A 19,167-nucleotide genomic window follows, 5' to 3' on the forward strand; every position below is an offset into this window, starting at 1 on the left:
AGTGGAGGATCGGAAAATGAAACAATCATACCTATTCAGGCGGTAACACGAGCACAAGCCCAAAGAAGGACGAACGAACCCATAATAGAAGAACCAAAAACAGATGCCCAAGGTTCAGAAACGAAAAATCCGAGAAGCACTTGGAAAGCGAGAAAGGCGCGTAGGAAAGCCAGGAAAGAACTAGAGAAAACAGCCCTATCCGATGAGTTGAAACATACAAAGAATAGATTGGAGCGGTTAGAAGATCTAGCTAGCTTAAGCTCACACACCATAGCAGCCATAGCACCCAAGGAGATAGCAGAGTCCAAAAGTGCAGGATCAGGAGGATCTGTACTGGCAGACAAGGTAAACAAGGAGCTGGATGCGCTTCTAAAAGCTTATGAAGCTCGACTTAAAAAGAACCAAACCCAGGAGCAAAGGTGGATGACTTATCCATATGCAGAAATAGAAAAACAAAGGTTGGATATGTGTAAAAAGATGATCGAGACGGCTCAATCATTGATGGAAGACCCATTGGGTAAATCGGAAAATTCTCATGACGCACCAGCTCCAACCCCTATCCAACCAACGTTAGAGAAACATGAAGAAACAAAGGAAAGACTCACTAATGATTATGAATCCAGAGGAGAGCCTATCATAGCGCCAAATACCACCGATGAGGCAAGTGACGGGGTCCATCCTAAAATATTGGCAGAAATGGGAAAGGACAGTAACGGTCTAGATGATCTGTGGAAGCAAATCAGGGAGGCTAACGAGGCTAATAGGATGAGTCACTACATGAATAGCACGAGAAAAGAAAAGAACGTGATCTTACCTCCTATTGAAGAACTCGACGCAAGATCACAAGTGAACTTTGAGATACATTCACAAGGGCGAGACCAAGGATCTATTAGTTCGGGGCACAACCAACCAGACTCTTTGAGAACTTTACCCTCTTACCTGGGAGAATATGAAGCTAAGTCGGAAGTGAGAGCACTTCCATCTCAAAGACTTCCTTCTAACAAGGTGATGGATTCACAAGGATTTATTGAGCTGTTATCCACCCCGGTGGCATGCACAATCACGTTAGCAGAACTCCTAAGGTTAAGGCCAAACATGTGGACCACAGTAGGAAAATGCTTAGAAAAATTTGGAGTAAAAGACCCCACCTTGAAGCTACAAGAAGGAATCAGGGAGTTGGACAGACCTAACCTCAACACTAGACCTGTACCATTGAATAAGGTTGGAGAATATTACGAGGGAGAAGACGGAAACACGACGCTACCAGTAGAATTACAAGGAGTAGTTTCCAAATCTATTCTTGATAGTGGAGCAGGAGTTGCTATGGCCACCAAGGAAATCTGGAAAAAATGGGGAAACCAGCTTTGAGGGCTACCAGAATGAAGCTGCAGTTGGCAGATGGGTTCATGGAGAGGCCTCTCGGACTCTTAGAAAAAGTAATTGTCACTTCGTGCGGGATCGAGTATGAGCATACATTTGCAATAGTCGATTTCGACAAAAAGAAGAATTATGAGATAATCTTGGGATGACCATTCATGCAACAACTGAAGATGGTCCAAGATTGGGGTTATGACCACATATACCTCGGACATGGCGAGACGACAACTAAAATACACCTGAAAAACCATAGTTACAAAGATGTGAACCAAACACCAGTGGAAGAGTTTGATTCGGCGACAATAGTAGGATCGGAACTACCAGCATGGTTAGGGCAACCAAAAGAGCTATGGATGTGCCGAGCTTCACATTGTGGAAGCTTAAGAAAAGAGAAATGCGTCTTAGAAAGAGCAATTGAGGACAAGGAGTATATTTCGGAACCTTTCCCTGAAGATGCCTTGGAACCTCTAGAATGGGAACACATACTGGCAACATTAGATGTCTGTACCATTACCGACAGTCCAACAAAACAAATTTGCGATAAGGATGGCTACGACGTGCTACCCTATTACATGGTAAGCGTTATACCAGAGAAAGAGACGGTAGAACCTACAGAACAAGAAGAGTTTTACAACTCCTCTGAACAATTGGAAGTAATCGATGAGGCAGATAATGAGCGTTCAGACACCTCAAGTGAGCGTGGGAATGAAGCCGAGAATATCAAGTTTTATGATTTTGCTAATCAACACCATAGACGCCAAGAACGCTATAGGAGGAAAAGAGCAGGAAAGAAAGTGAGAGAGAACCTGATGCCCACGATAAAAGGTAAAACTCACCATTTGATGCTTGTAAAAGCAGAGGATTGTGTGAAAGATCAAATATCAGGGAAATTCTCAGAAAATCGAAAAGAGCGAATGCGAGAAGAAATAAAACAGGTAAGAAAAGTTAAAACCGAAACAAAGTCACAAAAATCTGAAAAATCAAAAAAAGAAACAACAAAAGACCAAGAGTGGACCAAACTAGAGCGTAAACAGAAATACCAAGAACTGAAAAGGTCTTTGAGAGAGATATGGACTACTGAAGAAGATAGTGATGGTAAAGGGGAGTCAGAAAAGGGCAACATGAACGTACCAGCACACTATCAAAAATTTACTATCCAAGATAGAAAAATCATCATGACACCACCAATCAGGGAGAGGACCAACCAAGAATCTTACGATGGGCTTGAAAATGCAAAGAGAATAGACCTCGTAGAACCAAGTGAAAAGCCTCAGCCGGTCTATATGGCTAACGATTTAGAGCCTGAGGAGGAAGCACAGATAACACAACTTCTCACGAAGTATAAAGATGTGTTCGCTTGGTCCTATAAAGACCTCAAAGGAGTTGATCCATTGATATGCCAACATACAATTCCTTTGAAATCGGACGCAAAACCTAGCAAACAACGTCCTTATACATATAATGACACATTTGCCAAACGAATCAAAGAAGAGATTGACAAACTGATGGAAGCGGAGTTCATCTATGAGATTGAACATACAGATTGGGTGTCACCCATTATGGTAGTTCCCAAGAAGAATGGAAAACTGCGGGTGTGTGTAAACCTCAAAAAGGTGAATGCAGCAACCATAAGGGATAATTATCCCTTGCCAATTACAGAACATGTCCTTGAGCGAGTGGCTGGGAAACGGGCTTATTCCTTTCTGGATGGGTTTTCAGGATACAACCAACTGGCAATAGCAAGGGAGGATCAACACAAAACAGCGTTTGCCACAAAATAGGGGATTTATGCATATCGAGTTATGCCATTTGGCTTAACAAATGCACCAGCCACTTTCCAAAGGTTAATGACTCACGCTTTCAAGGAATACCTAAGAATATTCTTAGAAATTTACATGGATGACCTGTGTGTACACTCTCTTCTGCGAGAGGAACAAATTGACCATTTGCAAAAGGTCTTTGAAAAGTGCAGAACATATCGAATCTGTCTGAACCAGGAAAAGTGTGTATTTATGGTTAAGCAAGGACGAATCTTAGGACACATTGTCTCAAGAAACAGCATAACCACAGACCTAGACAAAGTCAAAGTCATTGTAGACCTGCCCAGACCTACTAATGCGAAACAAGTGCAATCCTTCATGGGGGACTGCGATATTATCGAAGATTCATATACATGTATGCGGTTATCGCACAACCTTTGTATCATTTGCTAGTCAATTTCGAATGGACCAAGGAGTGTGAAACCTCATTCCAAAGGCTGAAGGAAAACCTTATATCAGCACCTGTACTAAAGGCACCAGATTGGGAAACGATATTCCATGTGCACATTGATGCTTCAACATATGCAATTGGAAGTATTCTAGCTCAACCTGGAGACAGAACAATGGATTTTCCGGTTTGCTATGCGAGCCGAAAGTTAAATAGTGCAGAAAAGAACTACACAACCACAGAGAGGGAAGGGTTAGGAATGATTTATGCTGTAAAGAAATTTCGGCATTATTTGCTTGCAAACAAATTTGTGTTCTTCACAGATCATCAAGCTCTTTTATACCTAGTAAATAAACCTTGCAATATAGGGAGAATCGTACGCTGGTTTATTATATTGCTAGAATTTGACTTCACAGTGGTAGCCAAAAAGGGTAAAACCCATCTGCGAGCTGATCATCTTTCAAGAATACACAACGGGGAAACTCCTCAAGGGGTAGATGATGACATAACAGATGCTTATCTTTTCAACCCCGGGGGATTCACTATTAGTAATGGGGGGATGTCACCTGCGTGCATCAAAAGTAGAGAAACCCCCTTATGTACGATATCTTACATGCTAACCTACCCCCCTACATACGGACAAGATACGTACATTCTCGCAATGACCACCCCCCCCTCATACGGATTTCGTACGGAATGTCATGACCTGCTATTTTATGTATGTTAGTAACATAACAATTTTAGAAGCACATACTTTTGCAAAAATACATGTTGACGTGCAAATGAATAGAAGTGTAGATTGTAGTGTGTTTTCATTTGCAATAGATGTTAAGAGAACAAACCATGAAAAGCAAAAAATATAATGAATACTAAATTATAACAAACCAATCGATTCAATGTAATTTGTCAAAAGACGATGTCAAAAGACAGACATCATTTCCCTTGTAAACTGATACAAATCTTAGTCTCAAAACAAATGATACTAGCCACCTACTTAGTAGGCTTCCCACATGGGATTTGAGGCACGCATATGAAATGGATTGTTCTCTAAATAACAAATAATGGTATGATCATAAACAACCATGGAAAACTTCACTTATTAAATAAAAACACATTACAAAAGGTATTAACTTATAATTTTTTCCCTAAATGTATCTCTTTCTTATTAAAATATCTCTCTCTCTCTCTCTCTCTCTCTCTCTCTCTCTCTCTCTCTCTCTCTCTCAGACACACACACACACATGTCATGTACCAAACTCAAACGTTTCTATTCATTCTGACTTTTGCAAACAATATGTAATAGAATATTAGAACTATAAAATAAAGGCAAACTTAAAAGTCTCCTCGTTTTTAAGTCAAAATTTGAAGCTTTTGCTAAAAGCATTTCTAGTTCACTTTAAGCCAAGCTTGCAATCAAGCTGGGTTATTATAATTCAAAGGATAAAAGCCAAAACTCTTGAAGAGAAAATTGAATAAATGATCCAAATAGCTTTTTTTTAACAAAAGAACTAGAGTCTAGAGACCGATAGCAAGAAAAGAGCACAACAAATGTGACTTTATATGAAAAGAACCACTAACCAATAAATCGCAAGACCAATGATTGGGTAGAAGATTGTGCCAAGCTCTCTTAGGCTCATCATTTTCCTCCTCTTCATCAAAGCCAGGGGACTGTCAAATACAAGTAGCACTAATGTGACCAATACAAACAAGTAACCAAGCCTCTTTCAGGTAATGCCTCCATAGAATGAGTGAGAGAACCACCTTCTTCCATGCAACCGTAGGAAGAATGATCCCGACTTTTTATAAAACCATTCTCATATCTGTACCTTATTTCTTTACTAGAACTCTCGTAGGTCTAATGAATAACACTCCTTTCTTGAACAAAAGCATCAAGAGCAGTAGGCATCCAGGGGACTTTCGCCCTAATCTCAATGTTGTTATAACTTTTGTCACCGCCATGGTCAAAAGCATCATCAACTTCGTTTGGTTTTGTCTGAAGCTTCAACTTGTGCACAAAAATCTATCCTGGACATTCCAAAACTCGAGTAAAGAATGTCTCTCATGTTGTGAAAAACTCCTTGATCATAAGGATTTTCCTTCTTGTCGTAGCGATAGCGGAAGTTTTCATAAGTCTTTCGTCCAATGCATTGTCCAGCCCATGGGCAATGATGGTCAAAGAGATAGACACAAATATTGTAGATAGAGCAATGTGAGCAACGGGGAGGCCTGTATAGCATGCAGGTGTCACAACACTTGATTTTCATAGCCATCCCATTCACAATCGCATCCTTTGTTCACGAAAGCCTTCGCCTTGGTGTTTTCCCGCCACTCCACTTGGATGATGAGTAGCATTCTTCCTTTGGTTCAGGTGGATATTTATTACGTGGAATTATACCAGGGTCCCTATCAGATGTCAGCTAGAGAAAAACTAAGACACCATATGTAAAAGCTAATGTAACCACCAGGATTGATATACCACCAAAGTGTGAAAAATCTTTCACAAGGTGCCTTCCAACAAAAATACCAAACACCAATACAGGGACTAGGATGAGAACCAAAGTCAATAGCAATAATGCAACATCAGGACCAAAAATCAGCCTTCTGCCCAATAGGAACCTATTGCTACCCTTCCAAGTCCAATCGGCATGCTTAACATCAATTGAAGTTTTGGCAAGGTTGGGCAGCCTTTGAATGTCTATTGTGATCTTGTTTGCATATCCATTCTCCCAACATCAAGCAGAAAATTGTCCTGCTAACTCTCCAAAGTGGGAATTTTTGCACGAAGAGGCCATGTCCCGTGCATCAGGCCCTGTCCAGCAGCTACATGCATTCATCTTAACGAGATTCCCTTCGAACAACGCCCAAAAACTTCATTAAGAATTCAGACATGCAAGCGATAACTAAGTTGAAACTGTGTGGGGTATGTGTGAGCACTAATACAATGGGTGCCTAATGAGAGAGAGAGAGAGAGAGAGAGAGAGAGAGAGAGAGAGAGAGAGAGAGAGAGAGAGAGAGAGAGAGAGAGCGACCTTTAGGTAAACCTAAAAAAAATTAGACTTACCCAAAGCTTGAAGCAAGCATCTATCATGACCGGAACAATAGCAACAAATAAGTAGATTGATGCTTTGTCTGCTTCAAAACCGTAGTGCTCTTACATAATTTCCACAAGTGTTTCCTAGCCAAACTCAGAGTGATACCTGGAAATGCCAAAACACCATCAGCTTGGACAAAAAGAATGATGCTCATGAGTACTCAGAATCTCCTAGTCCACTTTTCGTCTAAGAATGCAGAATAAGAAGCTGATACCTAATTCATATACCTTGGATAATAACACAAAAGGGGCATATGTCAAAAATTGTGGAATATGAAAGATGAGGTTTCTATGTTACACAATTCATACACTGGTCAATGTTGCACAGGAAAAGGATATATTTCTACATCCTGGAATCGATAATCTGCTATGAGTAAATGCAGAGGCTACCAACAGGTCCTTCCTCCTCTTCTTCTTAGTCACAACAATCTAATAGAAACTACAGTCTAGGATAGTGAAACATGGAAACCATTAACATGCAGATAAAAAAAAAATAGTGAGAAAAAGTACCCTAAAAGAATATCCGATAGTAGAATAATTATGAAGGCTTTTCCAGCATATTTAATCACTTATGCGTCAATGTTTGACTGGGGAAATTTGGCCACATATCTATTTTGACACTTGCAGAGTTGAATGTCTTGATGTTTGAGGAGGTAAATGATGGGTGTCCCAACCCTTAGCAACACACATTGAGCATGGCAGCACCTTTGCTTATAGAAGATATTGTGCATAAGTATTCCACAATTGCTAAACATACATTTTCATGCCTACCACAAGGTAGAAAGCGTAAACTAGAATACATTGCTACGATCCTGAAGCAAGCGACCACATTGTCTAGTCTTGCTTAGGGAATGTGTGCTCGAGAATTGTAAGAACGTCAATACAATTGGTAAAACCAAGTCACTCCATATGTGAGCACTGATCGCAATAAGTTAGGTAACTTAATCCTCTTCCACAGGAAGTTATCAAATGTATTAAGTTTGTACATAATGAATACAGCAAAAAATAGCTGCACACTTGGTGAGAAGAAATTACCCCTTGGCTATGCCGAGAATTATTTTCATTCGTGCATTCCATGGAATAGGTTCAGCTGCACCCAATGGGCCATGAAGCCACTACTGCAGGTTTCCGTTGTCCAATACTCATAAACAAGCATTCTGCAAAATGAATACCATTACATTCAACAAGAAAGACTGCTAGAACTAAAAAAAGAAATTAATATCTCCCACCTGTGAGGACCTTCGGCACGGTATCCGAGAAGGCTGACAAGGTTTTTATGCCGGACACATAAAAAAATGAGGGTGTAGATGTAGAGACACGGGCTATGCAGACGGTGGTATTGATGATGATGATGTTGAAGAGGCTAATGAGGATTTGAATGTCCAAGATATTGATGCCTACTGACTACACAGAAGAAGATTAGTCAAGTTTATGGTAGCATCACCCCAACAAATCTAGAAGCTTGTTGAACAAGTCTTAAAGATGTTAGCTAAGGGAAAGGACTGGGAGGTACCGTATTTTCTCATTGGTATAGCTATCTTAGTTTTCTAGTGGAGTAAATTAACTCTTTGAAATACCAAGAACAACACCCTCATGTGAAAGATTCTTAAATTGGCTTGTTAGGGTATGTGTCTTATGGCATAACCACTTAATATCCCTCCCCCCCCCCGGTGGGGTAGGCCTCCCCCCCTCCCTTATGCATACGATACAAGCATGAAATAATGGGGGAGGTACCCCTATTGTATACGCTTATGACTAATCTCTAAAAACCCCCCTCTTGTACACTCACGTGTTACCATACGGAAATCCATAGTGAATCCCCCGGGTTTTCAACATTGAAATGGTACCCAAATGGTCTCAGGAAATAGTTAGCATTCTCTCCTTCGGAAGTGAGTTTGATAATACAGGAAGTAGATCCAAACAGCAAACAATTCGACAAACAAAATACTTCCAGTTGATAGCAGGACGGCTGTATCATCTTGAATCTGACCTAATCCTACGATTATGTATGAATCCGGAAGAATTCGAGTGCTACCTTGAAGAGGCACATGTCCAGGGTTGTGCACTTCATTGTTCGACAATGAAAACACACCAGAGACTGAAACAATTAGGGGTTTATTGGCCAACTATTGAGGCGGTCCGGGGCGGGCAACAAGAAGAGCGGCCTCTAAACACCCTTCGAGGCTCCCATGCTGCTTAATTGGGGCTGGGGTAAGCACAATCAGAGACAACAACAACCCACAGCCAGAAACCAAACAAGAAAAGGGGCACCACCTAGTTGTAGATGCGAACTAGGACGCACTTGATATCTCCTTGTACTCAAACGCACAAAGAGAGGGGAATGCAAGATAGCCACACACACCAAACACAAACATTCACCATGCCAGAGAGAGGTAAAGTGCACAAATCAACTTGAGCAACTCATTCTTAGCCTTAAAGACTAGATGCACACAAAGCTTGATGAGAAATAGAGAGACAACAAAAACTTGACCTTGTTGCCAATACACAAATTGTCTTAGGGTCACGGGAGCCCTCTCACCGAGCACCCTCTTACAATTGAAAGTTTTGGCAAACAATTAAGCAAGCCCTCAAACCACCAAGCATGAAATGGCACAACAAACTTCAAGGACAATATAACTTCAACCACCTAATGAGCCAACTTATCAAGTCAATTTGGAGAGAAGAGTCCTAGTTGCAGCATACAATTGCACCCAAAACTATGAATCTTATTTATGGACAAGAGTAGGCTACAAGTGTGATTGCAGAGTATAGTATCACTCCACTCCTCTAGATGGCATAACTAACTTCAAGCTTCTCCATGCACCTATGTGTAGTGATGGAATAGAGCACTCACAATGCACACACTCTACACAACTAGGCTTGAAGAGTGGTGTGTTATGTGTTGAGAATAGTGTGGTGTAGTGTGATCATGTGATGATTTACAAGGGAGAGAAGGGCTCTATTTATAGGTTTTAGAAGCCCCGATTTGGATTAGGCCTAATCAAGTTTATTTGAAGGAATAAAAGATTATGCATATTTTTTTTTTTTTAATGAGGGTGGGTCTCTCTTGTCCTTTGAGTCACATGGATGTGGGCTCAAGGGAAGAGAATTATTGAGGATGAAAGGAGAGAGGGATTGAGTGAATAATTTGGGAGTGCCTACTCTAGTAGAGAGTGCATTTTACAATAAGGTTAGTGGTTAGTAGTTAGTAATTATCACTAAAAAATATTTACAAAATCATTCACCAAATGGTGAGATATATGATGAGGAAAGTTAGAGAAGGGATGAGCTTGTAAAGAGAGGTTGAAGCTTTGGAGAAGTTGACATTCACCTCTTTACAACACCGGAAGAAGAAGCAGTCAGCATGGCGAAGCAGCGCGTGTCGATGAAGCTATGTTATTTCAAACCTTGGAAAATTCATGATAAAAGCCTTCATTTGCAGAGGTTATCTTTGGATTTTTGCTGATTTTTTGAAGTTCTTTACAAAGTTGAAGAGAGTATGGTAATATGGACATATATGTAGAGAGAAAGGGGGACACATAGGGTGTAGAAATGGAGGATGAAGGCTATGGAGGTGTGAGAGATGTGGCAATGGTGAAGAGGGTGAATTAGGACATAGGAGTTGCAGGTTTGGGAGTGGGAAGGAGAGGGAGGAGTGTGTGTGAAAGAGGAAAATGATAAAGTGGAAGAGGGAGTGCGGCTGCATAGCATGGGCAAACTGGGGTCCACCAATAAAATCATATCTCACAGCTCCTAGGTCAAAAAAATATGAAAAACTTTGAGCTGAAAGTTCAGCTCACGAGCTACAACTTTTGTTTGTATCACCTTTTCAAATTCGGGGTGCATGTGATCTTTAAAAATTCAGCAATACCGACTGAGTTTCCCACTGCACAAGGTCCTTGTGAGGTTCTTCTTTGGATGATTCTTTTGAATACCTCCAAGAGTGAGCTCCCCATGGTGCATGCATGCATGTCATATACCCTTGACCTTATTTGGTAGTTCTATAATTGAAGATATTGTTGAGATCATGATATAAGTGAATAGTACAACTAAGAAAATCAAATATTGAGGGGTCTAAAAAAATATGTACATGTCAAATATAAATAATATAGGTGGAAAAAATATAAAGGGGTCAAAATAAATCTCTCTCATTATATGTCCACCATAAAAAGATGAATATTTTTGGTGTTTTAATTTATGAGAGTAAAAGAGAATGGATGTAGGAAGGAAAAATCACAATAGTGAAAAAATATACACATAGATAAAACTAGTTTTTTTGGATTTTTTTTGGGATGGAGTTACACCAAAAATAAGAGAAGCTTGCATGAAATTATTTTTATATGGAATAAAGAGTATGCAAAATGGTAAGAAAAAATATGGTAATGGTGAGTCAATGTACATAGCATAAATAACACACCATAGGTAGAAATATTTAAATAAATACCAAAATAATTATGAAAAATCCTTTTATTTAGGCCCTATATACAATGAAATATTTACACACAAATGGGCCATAATATACTTATATTTTTTTATTTTTTTATTTTTGGCTCAACTAGCTCAGTGACTAGCTAATTAAGGGTTTTTAAGAAGATATGGGAAAATTCCCCTAACTCACACACACCTATATACAGTGAAATGGTAGGGATAGCCACAGTGTTTGGATGATTTTGGTAGGGTGGTTTAACTCACTATGGAAATTACGGAGAGCCGAAAAACGGCTATCACTAGCCCTCCCCCAGGATGATGGTATATTCATGTACCATCATAGATCATCTTTTCCAAAGAGAGTGCCTCAGAGTCCTTGACAAGATCTTCAGTGTTTGGCCCCTCAGAATTTTGGTTTAAGTTACACTCATGCTTCATGTAACAATACTTACATGAGACAGCTGCCCTTTGACAGATCTTTGGTAGATCCTTTGGTAGAAGGCGACTCAAATAAGGCTTCAAGCGATACCCGTTTACCTTCCTGGAGTGCTCTTTCCCATTCAAGTCCATAAGTTGATAGTAACTTGAATTGAAAGCCTTCTTAACTATGTATGGCCCTTGCCATCTAGTTTCAAATTTGGCATCAAAACGATTATCGAGTCGATTGTCATACCTTAGCACAAGATCTCCTTCATTGATGCCTTTGTCCTTTAGTTTCTTGTCAAGCTTCTCCTTCGCCTGCGTAGCTTTCCTCTTGTAGCACTCGTATGCTGCTTCTGTTTTCCACTCAAGCTCAGCTAAAGTAAGAAGTCGATCCATCCATGCTTCTTGATCATCTTGTGCTGCTTTGCCATGAAGTCGTATTGTTGGGATGTTGAGCTCAATTGGTTGTAAATCCTCTTGACCATAGACCAAGTGAAATGGTTTAAACTCCGTGGCTTCCCTATATGTGGTTCGATACGCCCACAAGGCACCATCCAAGAAGTCATCCCACAACTTTGTCTTGTTTTTCACCATCTTTCTAATGATGCCTGCAATGACACCATTACCTTTTTCTACCAAACCATTTGATTGGGGATAGTAGGGTGTACTATGACGATGTAGAATGTGAAGTTCTTCACAGACCTCTGTGAGCAAGCCCTTTCTAAACCCTGGACCATTATCAGAAACAATCTCCAAAGGTGTGCAAAATCTACAACAAATGTGAGTGTAGACAAATTTGCTCACTGTCCTCTCATTTACCTTTGCCACACTTTGTGCTTCTACCCATCGCGTCATGTAGTCTATGGCCACCAAGATATACGATTTCCCATTTTTAGTCCTAGGCAATGGACCCATAGCATCAATGCCCCATTTTTCAAATGGACCATTTGCAAGGACTAACTGACGTGGACCAGGTAACAGACGCTTGTTTCCATTAATCTGACAGTTGTGACAGCTTTTACACCAATGTTGAACATCAATGTGCAAGCTTGGCCAAACATATCCGGCAAGCAAAATCTTTTTTGTAGTGAGTTCCTGTGCAAAATGACCACCACACGATTCCTCATGCAAACCTTTTAGAATGGCTAGGATTTCCTCAATAGTTGGTACTCTTCTGCACACTTGATCCTTCCCTCTTTGGTAGAGGGATCCTTCTAGGAAGAGATACGTGCTTACCTTTTTCATGAGTCTCCTCTTCTGAGCCTTCGTGAAGTCTTGTGGAAACTCACCCTCCAAAATGTAGCTAATAATGGGATTCAATGACTCCAATCCCTGGTATCTCAGTTGCTTGACAGTTGTTTCCACCATGATGACCTGCACTTCTTTCTCAACACGTGTAACTTCTTGTTGTGCAAGTAAATCGGCATCTTCATTCTGTTTCCTAGGAATATGATATAGTTGCACTTCTTCAAATTGATTAAACAATCTACGAATTGCATGAACTTTTGTCCTTAGGCTTTCATTCTTGCATGCCCAAATGCCTAAAATTTGCTTCACGATGAGAAGTGCATCCCCTTTTACCATGAGACGTTGTATACCTTGGCCAATGCATATCTTTAAACCATGAAGTAGTGTGTCATATTCTGCTTCATTGTTGCTAGTTGAACCTGGTAGATTGACCTTCTCTTGCATGACCACCTCCCCACTTGGGTTGAGCAATACTAGCCCTCCCCCTGCTTTTCCTGTGACTCGTGGAAAAGCTCCATCAAAGAACAAGGTAAAAGCATTAGGAATACTTTTAGGTGGTAGCAATGGTAGGGTCTTTACTTCAGGCACCTTAATCTCCTTCTCATGTACCCCATATGTAAGGATCCCTGCCAATTGTGTACGCACACTATCTTCTACCTTGAAAGAGTATTGGAACTCTTGCAATTCCATAAACCACTTTGAGATCCTAGTGCTAAGATTCATTTGAGATGACAACCAAGGAAACAAATTTTCTGCAGTGAGAATTACAAAAGGTTTTGGTAGCAAGTAGGATCTAAACTTTCTCACTGCAAACATAAGAGAAAGCATCATGAGTTCTGCCTCCGTGTAGCTTCTCTCCAAAGCATTCATGACCCTACTAGAAAAGTAGATGGGTCGCATCCTGGTACTGTGGGGATCTTGTTGTAATAAAACTGCACCAATTGTTTCCTTCCCAACACTAGAGCTAACAAAGAATGTGTACTCCCAACAAGGAGGGAGGCATGAGTATTGGTAGCTCTGACAAAATGACTTTAATGTTACAAAATTACTCTTCAAGCTCATAAGACCATGCAAATTCTACTTGTTGTGTCAACTTTTGCAAAGGATGAAGCAACTCCGAAGCTAAGTGAATAAAGCGTGACATATACTTCACCTTTTGAATGAATGAGATGACCTCTTTGAGATTCTTGGGTGATGGGAGCTCAATAAGAGCCTTTGCCTTTGAAGGATCCACCTCAATGCCTTTATAGGAAACCTTGTGACCAAGCAAGATCACTTCATCCTCACCTATGTGACACTTGTCGGGGTTGAGTTGACCTCCCATGTCGTAGAGCTTCTTTAAACCTTCTTGTACCCTTTGTAGATGCAATGATTTTGAGCTATAAATGCAAAAATCATCAATAAAAACCCTAATGGACTTCCCAAAGAATGCTTGAAACACCATGTTCATGAAGCGTTGGAATGTTGCAGGAGCATTTGTCAGACCAAATGGCATGAATCTAAAAGCATAACAACCCCAAGGAGTGATGAAGGTTGTTTTTAACTAATCTTCCTATTAAGTATGGAGCCTGATGTACCCTTGTAATTTTCTGTGGTAAAAGCGCACATTTGTAAGGCCCCCATTATGAGGAGAAGCCATCGTGCGTGAACGAAAATCACTCACCGAAAACCAAAATTTTCACGGACAAGAATCAGGGGCAACTTTAGAGGCCTTGGGGCCGGAGGCCCCCGAGACTGTTTTTTTCGCCGGAATATTATGGCCGGACGGCAGCCGAAAAGTGGTCGAAAAACAACCGGTCAGTTGGCCGGTGGCCGCTAGTCAATGGCCGATGGCCGGTGGCCGGTGGTCGAAAGTCAATGGCCGGTGGCCGGTGGCCGAATTCAAAAGTGGACTTGTCTTCTCAAGGGCGGCCACACATGGGCGGATTGGAGGGTCCGATTTGGACTTATTCGCACAAGGGCGGCTACACATGGCTACCTCTCATAAGAGATGGCAGCCCTTTTGGCCTATAAAAGGAGGCCATTTCTACACACATTTCATAGTGTGAAGTTGATGCAACAAGGTGAGTGTGAGGTGGTGAGAGTGAAGCAAGGCGGGAGCTCTATTAAGGGTTTAATCCCTTTGTAAACCACTTCTTCTTTTGAAGTGCTAAAGCCATTGAGTGGCTGCTTTCCCGTGGACGTAGCCCACATTGGGTGAACCACGTATATCGTATGTACTCTCTCTCTCTCTCTCTCTCTCTCTCTCTCTCTCTCTCTACTCTATAATCTCTTGTGTGTGAAATCTATCTCTCTCCATTAAGTAATCTACTCAAAAATCTATATAGCTACGTCTTATTTCCTAACACTTCCAATGCGATACCTATTTGAAAGTAACCCAAGTAGCCATCACACACAGTGTACTTCTCATGACTAGCTACCTCATTTAGTATCTCATCTTGAAATGGGAGGGAAAGTGATCTCTTTTTGATGCCTCATTGAGTGGATGGTAATCCACACACACTCTCCACTTGCCGGTTTCTTAGGAGTGACAACAACGGGAGAGACTCACTCTGAATTCTCCACTGGATAAATGAAACCTGCTGCTAGAAGCTTTCTTACCTCCTTGAGTAAAGCCTGCTCCTTGATGACTCCTAGCCTTCGTAGCTTCTGAGCCTTAGGTGTGGCCTCTGGCTTCAACTCAATTTTGTGTTGAACAGCATCTACTCCACACACATCGGTGTAGTCTTTAGAAAAAAGCCTAGGAAATTTCCTTAACACACCTTTGAGATCCTCTCTTTCATCCTTTGTAAGTGTTGTAGATAACATATCTTCTAGCATTCCTTCATCTTGCACATTTTGGTTCTCTTGGGAACCTACCTCTTCCAAACCTGGGCAAGAGGTCTCTTGGTTGTTTGGATTAAACCTTACCCCCATGACTTCGATGGAAGACTCCTCTTCAGTAATGCTGCCGCTACTTTCTCCTTCTGAAGTGTTATCGGTCTAGCCTTCCTCCGTCTCACTTTGAGATGATTCTTCATGGATCTCCTCTTGGCATTGCTCCTTCATGTCAAAGACAACCTTCTTATGATTGTCATTCCTGCAAATTAGCTTTCCACTCTCCCAATCCTACAAAGCTTGCATTTTCATTAGCCATGGTCTCCCTAGGATAAACGGGTAACCATTTCCTTTGGTAGACATAACATAAAAATCCACCGCCTTCTTAATGCCAAAGGCCTCCACAGAGACATTTTTACAAATGCCTACGCACCTAGCCTTTCTATTGTTTTCCATTTTGACTTTAATTTCAGGTGTCTCATGGATGTGCATGCCTAGTTTTTGCATGAGTCCCTCTGTCATGATGCAAATTTGTGCACCCCCATCCACTAGACCTTTCCTAACCAATCTTCCTTTGATGTAACAATCTAGCACAGGTGTAATATCCTCATTCATTTCAGCATGTGCAATTTTTACAACAGGAACACTCTCTTTTATCTTTCTCCTAGTGCTAACTGCCTTCGTTAAATCCCTCCTAACTTGTGGGCATAATGCAAGAAACAGAGGCCGTGAGATATCAGGACCCTTACCTCTCATGTCTTCCAATAGGTTATATGGAGCCATACCATGTCCAAGAAGGAAGTCTTGGAGGTTGATACGACGTCGAGTCCTCTTAGCTTCGTTGGTCTCCTTTGCCTTCTTTTCTCATCCATGGTCACTTTGTGATGTAAACCCTTCTTTCTCCTTACCTTTTCCTCGGCCACACTTAATGCCATTTTCTTCCATGTCAACCTCATTTGAGTTTGTCACCTCTACTACATGCACATTTGGGTCTGGAAAAGGTGGAACTCCTTCCACTCCTTGTGGAGGTGGTCTTGATCGATTTGGCCTTTGTAGAAGCCGTGGTTGCTGACTAGTTCCTTCACCTGCATTCATCACTGGGTAATTTAAGTTAGGTCTCCCTGGCTCCCCACGGGGCCAAGGACAATTATACATCCCATGTCTAGACTCACTGCAATTCCAACATTGCAAGACTCTCCTAGGTCGTGAATCTCGCTCGTCAGACTTCTTTGCTTGTCCCTTTGGACCTACAGGTTGTGCAAGGTGAATTGACAAGCTGCTTAAAGATTCATTTAACTTCTCAATCACTTCCACCGTTACCTCAGGAAGCTCCCTAGATGTTGATTCTTGTGACTTACCTTTGGGTCTAAGAACTTCTATTGGAACCTCCCCCCTTAAGCACTTGAGTTTCCTATATTTCTCAGTAGCCCTAGTTTCAGCTGCTTCAAAGGTAGCAGGTGCACCGGCCTCAACTTTTATCTTAAGGTTAGGAAAGAGTCCGGCTATGAACCTCTCCTTCTTTAGGAACTCTACACCATCACCAGGGTTAGCAACATTTATCACCCATACAGCCCAAAGACGTAGAAACTCTTGCTTGTACAAGTAGTAGTCATCTAAGTCTTTTTGCTTATGAGAAACAATGTCTTGCCATAGCTTTTGAGTGTTTTGGGGATCAAAGAAGTATCTCTTGAAATGATTCACAACTTCCGTGTAATTCCCTTTAACTTCCTCAGGCAAAGAGTCAAACCAAGTGCTAGCATCTTTCTCAAGGACCACCTCAAACATCTCTACACGTTCTTGATCAGTTACTATCCTCTTGATACGAAAAGACATCTTGAAATTTGCTAAAAATAATTCTGCATCCTCTCCAGGCTCTCCAAAGAAAAGAGGATATCCGGACATTTGGCGTTGGGCCTCCATTGAATCGGTTTCAAAGTGACAACACGTTTTTGTTTTTCTTTCTTAAAAAATTTTCACAATAATGTTTTCTAAATTGCAATCTATTCTACAACAAAATAAAAAATATTCACATCAAATGACCTATGATAATCAATAAGAGGCAGGATGACAGGGTTTGGTGATGCGAGAATTTCTCCTACTCTTTGGGCACCAAACATGAACACCATACGTTGTTGAAAATGGCTTTTTCTACTAATTGCAATGTTTATTCTAATGTGTGGAGTGAAATGAAAGGGGAAAACCTCTATTCTTGGGCCATTATCCATGGTCTATGCATGACCTAATTCTTAAAACAAAACAAAAATATAGACGTACAAACTAAGGTCGTACCTAATGAGAGGCAAAATAAAATGATTTACTGATGCGTTTATCTCTACCAACCTAAGAGGACCTAAAATTCTACGAATTACACGTTGAAATTGCAACTTAGTACTAACAATTATGTGTACCTTTTGCCTTGCAATGGGAATGAAGGGATCATACAAATTCTCATGATCCATGCAAGCTACTTGATTATGCTAAAGGTTGAGCCTTCACAAAAATACACAAGCCATCCTCTGTGGGGGCACCAATTGAGGCGGTCCGGGGCGGGCAACAAGAAGAGCGGCCTCTAAACACCCTTCGAGGCTCCCGTGCTGCTCAATTGGGGCTGGGGCAAGCACAATCAGAGACAACAACAACCCACAGCCAGAAACCAAACAAGAAAAGGGGCACCACCTAGTTGTAGATGCGAACTAGGACGCACGTGGTATCTCCTTGTACTCAAATGCACAAAGAGAGAGGAATGCAAGATATCCACATACACCAAACACAACCATTCACCATGCCAGAGAGAGGTAAAGTGCACAAATCAACTTGAGAAACTCATTCTTAGCCTTAAAGACTAGATGCACACAAAGCTTGATGAGAAATAGAGAGACAACACAAAACTTGCCCTTGTTGCCAATACATAAATTGTCTTAGGGTCACGGGAGCCCTCTCACCGAGCACCCTCTTACAATTGAAAGTTTTGGCAAACAATTTAACAAGCCCTCAAACCACCAAGCATGAAATGGCACAACAAACTTCAAGGACAATATACCTTCAACCACCTAATGAGCCAACTTATCAAGTCAATTTGGAGAGAAGAGTCCTAGTTGCAGCATACAATTGCACCCAAAACAATGAATCTTATTTATGGACAAGAGTAGGCTACAAGTGTGATTGCAGAGTATAGTATCACTCCACCCCTCTAGATGGCATAACTAACTTCAAGCTTCTCCATGCACCTATGTGTAGTGATGGAATAGAGCACTCACAATGCACACACTCTACATAACTAGGCTTGAAGAGTGGTGTGTTATGTGTTGAGAATAGTGTGGTGTAGTGTGATCATGTGATGATTTACAAGGGAGAGAAGGGCTCTATTTATAGGTTTTAGAAGCCCCGATTTGGATTAGGCCTAATCAAGTTTATTTGAAGGAATAAAAGATTATGCATATTTTTATTTTTTTTAATGAGGGTGGGTCTCTCTTGTCCTTTGAGTCACATGGATGTGGGCTCAAGGGAAGAGAATTATTGAGGATGAAAGGAGAGAGGGATTGAGTGAATAATTTGGGAGTGCCTACTCTAGTAGA

General features: G+C 41.0%; 1 pseudogene; it reads right to left on the bottom strand.

The window, feature by feature from the left end:
* Positions 1-5,558: 5,558 nt before the first annotated feature.
* Positions 5,559-19,167, bottom strand: part of LOC147436782 (putative protein S-acyltransferase 7) — a 33,319-nt pseudogene continuing 19,710 nt past the window's right edge.

The sequence above is a fragment of the Adiantum capillus-veneris genome, chromosome 17 (genome assembly GCF_014529385.1).
Source record: "Adiantum capillus-veneris isolate H3 chromosome 17, ASM1452938v2, whole genome shotgun sequence".
Taxonomy (NCBI): domain Eukaryota; kingdom Viridiplantae; phylum Streptophyta; class Polypodiopsida; order Polypodiales; family Pteridaceae; genus Adiantum; species Adiantum capillus-veneris.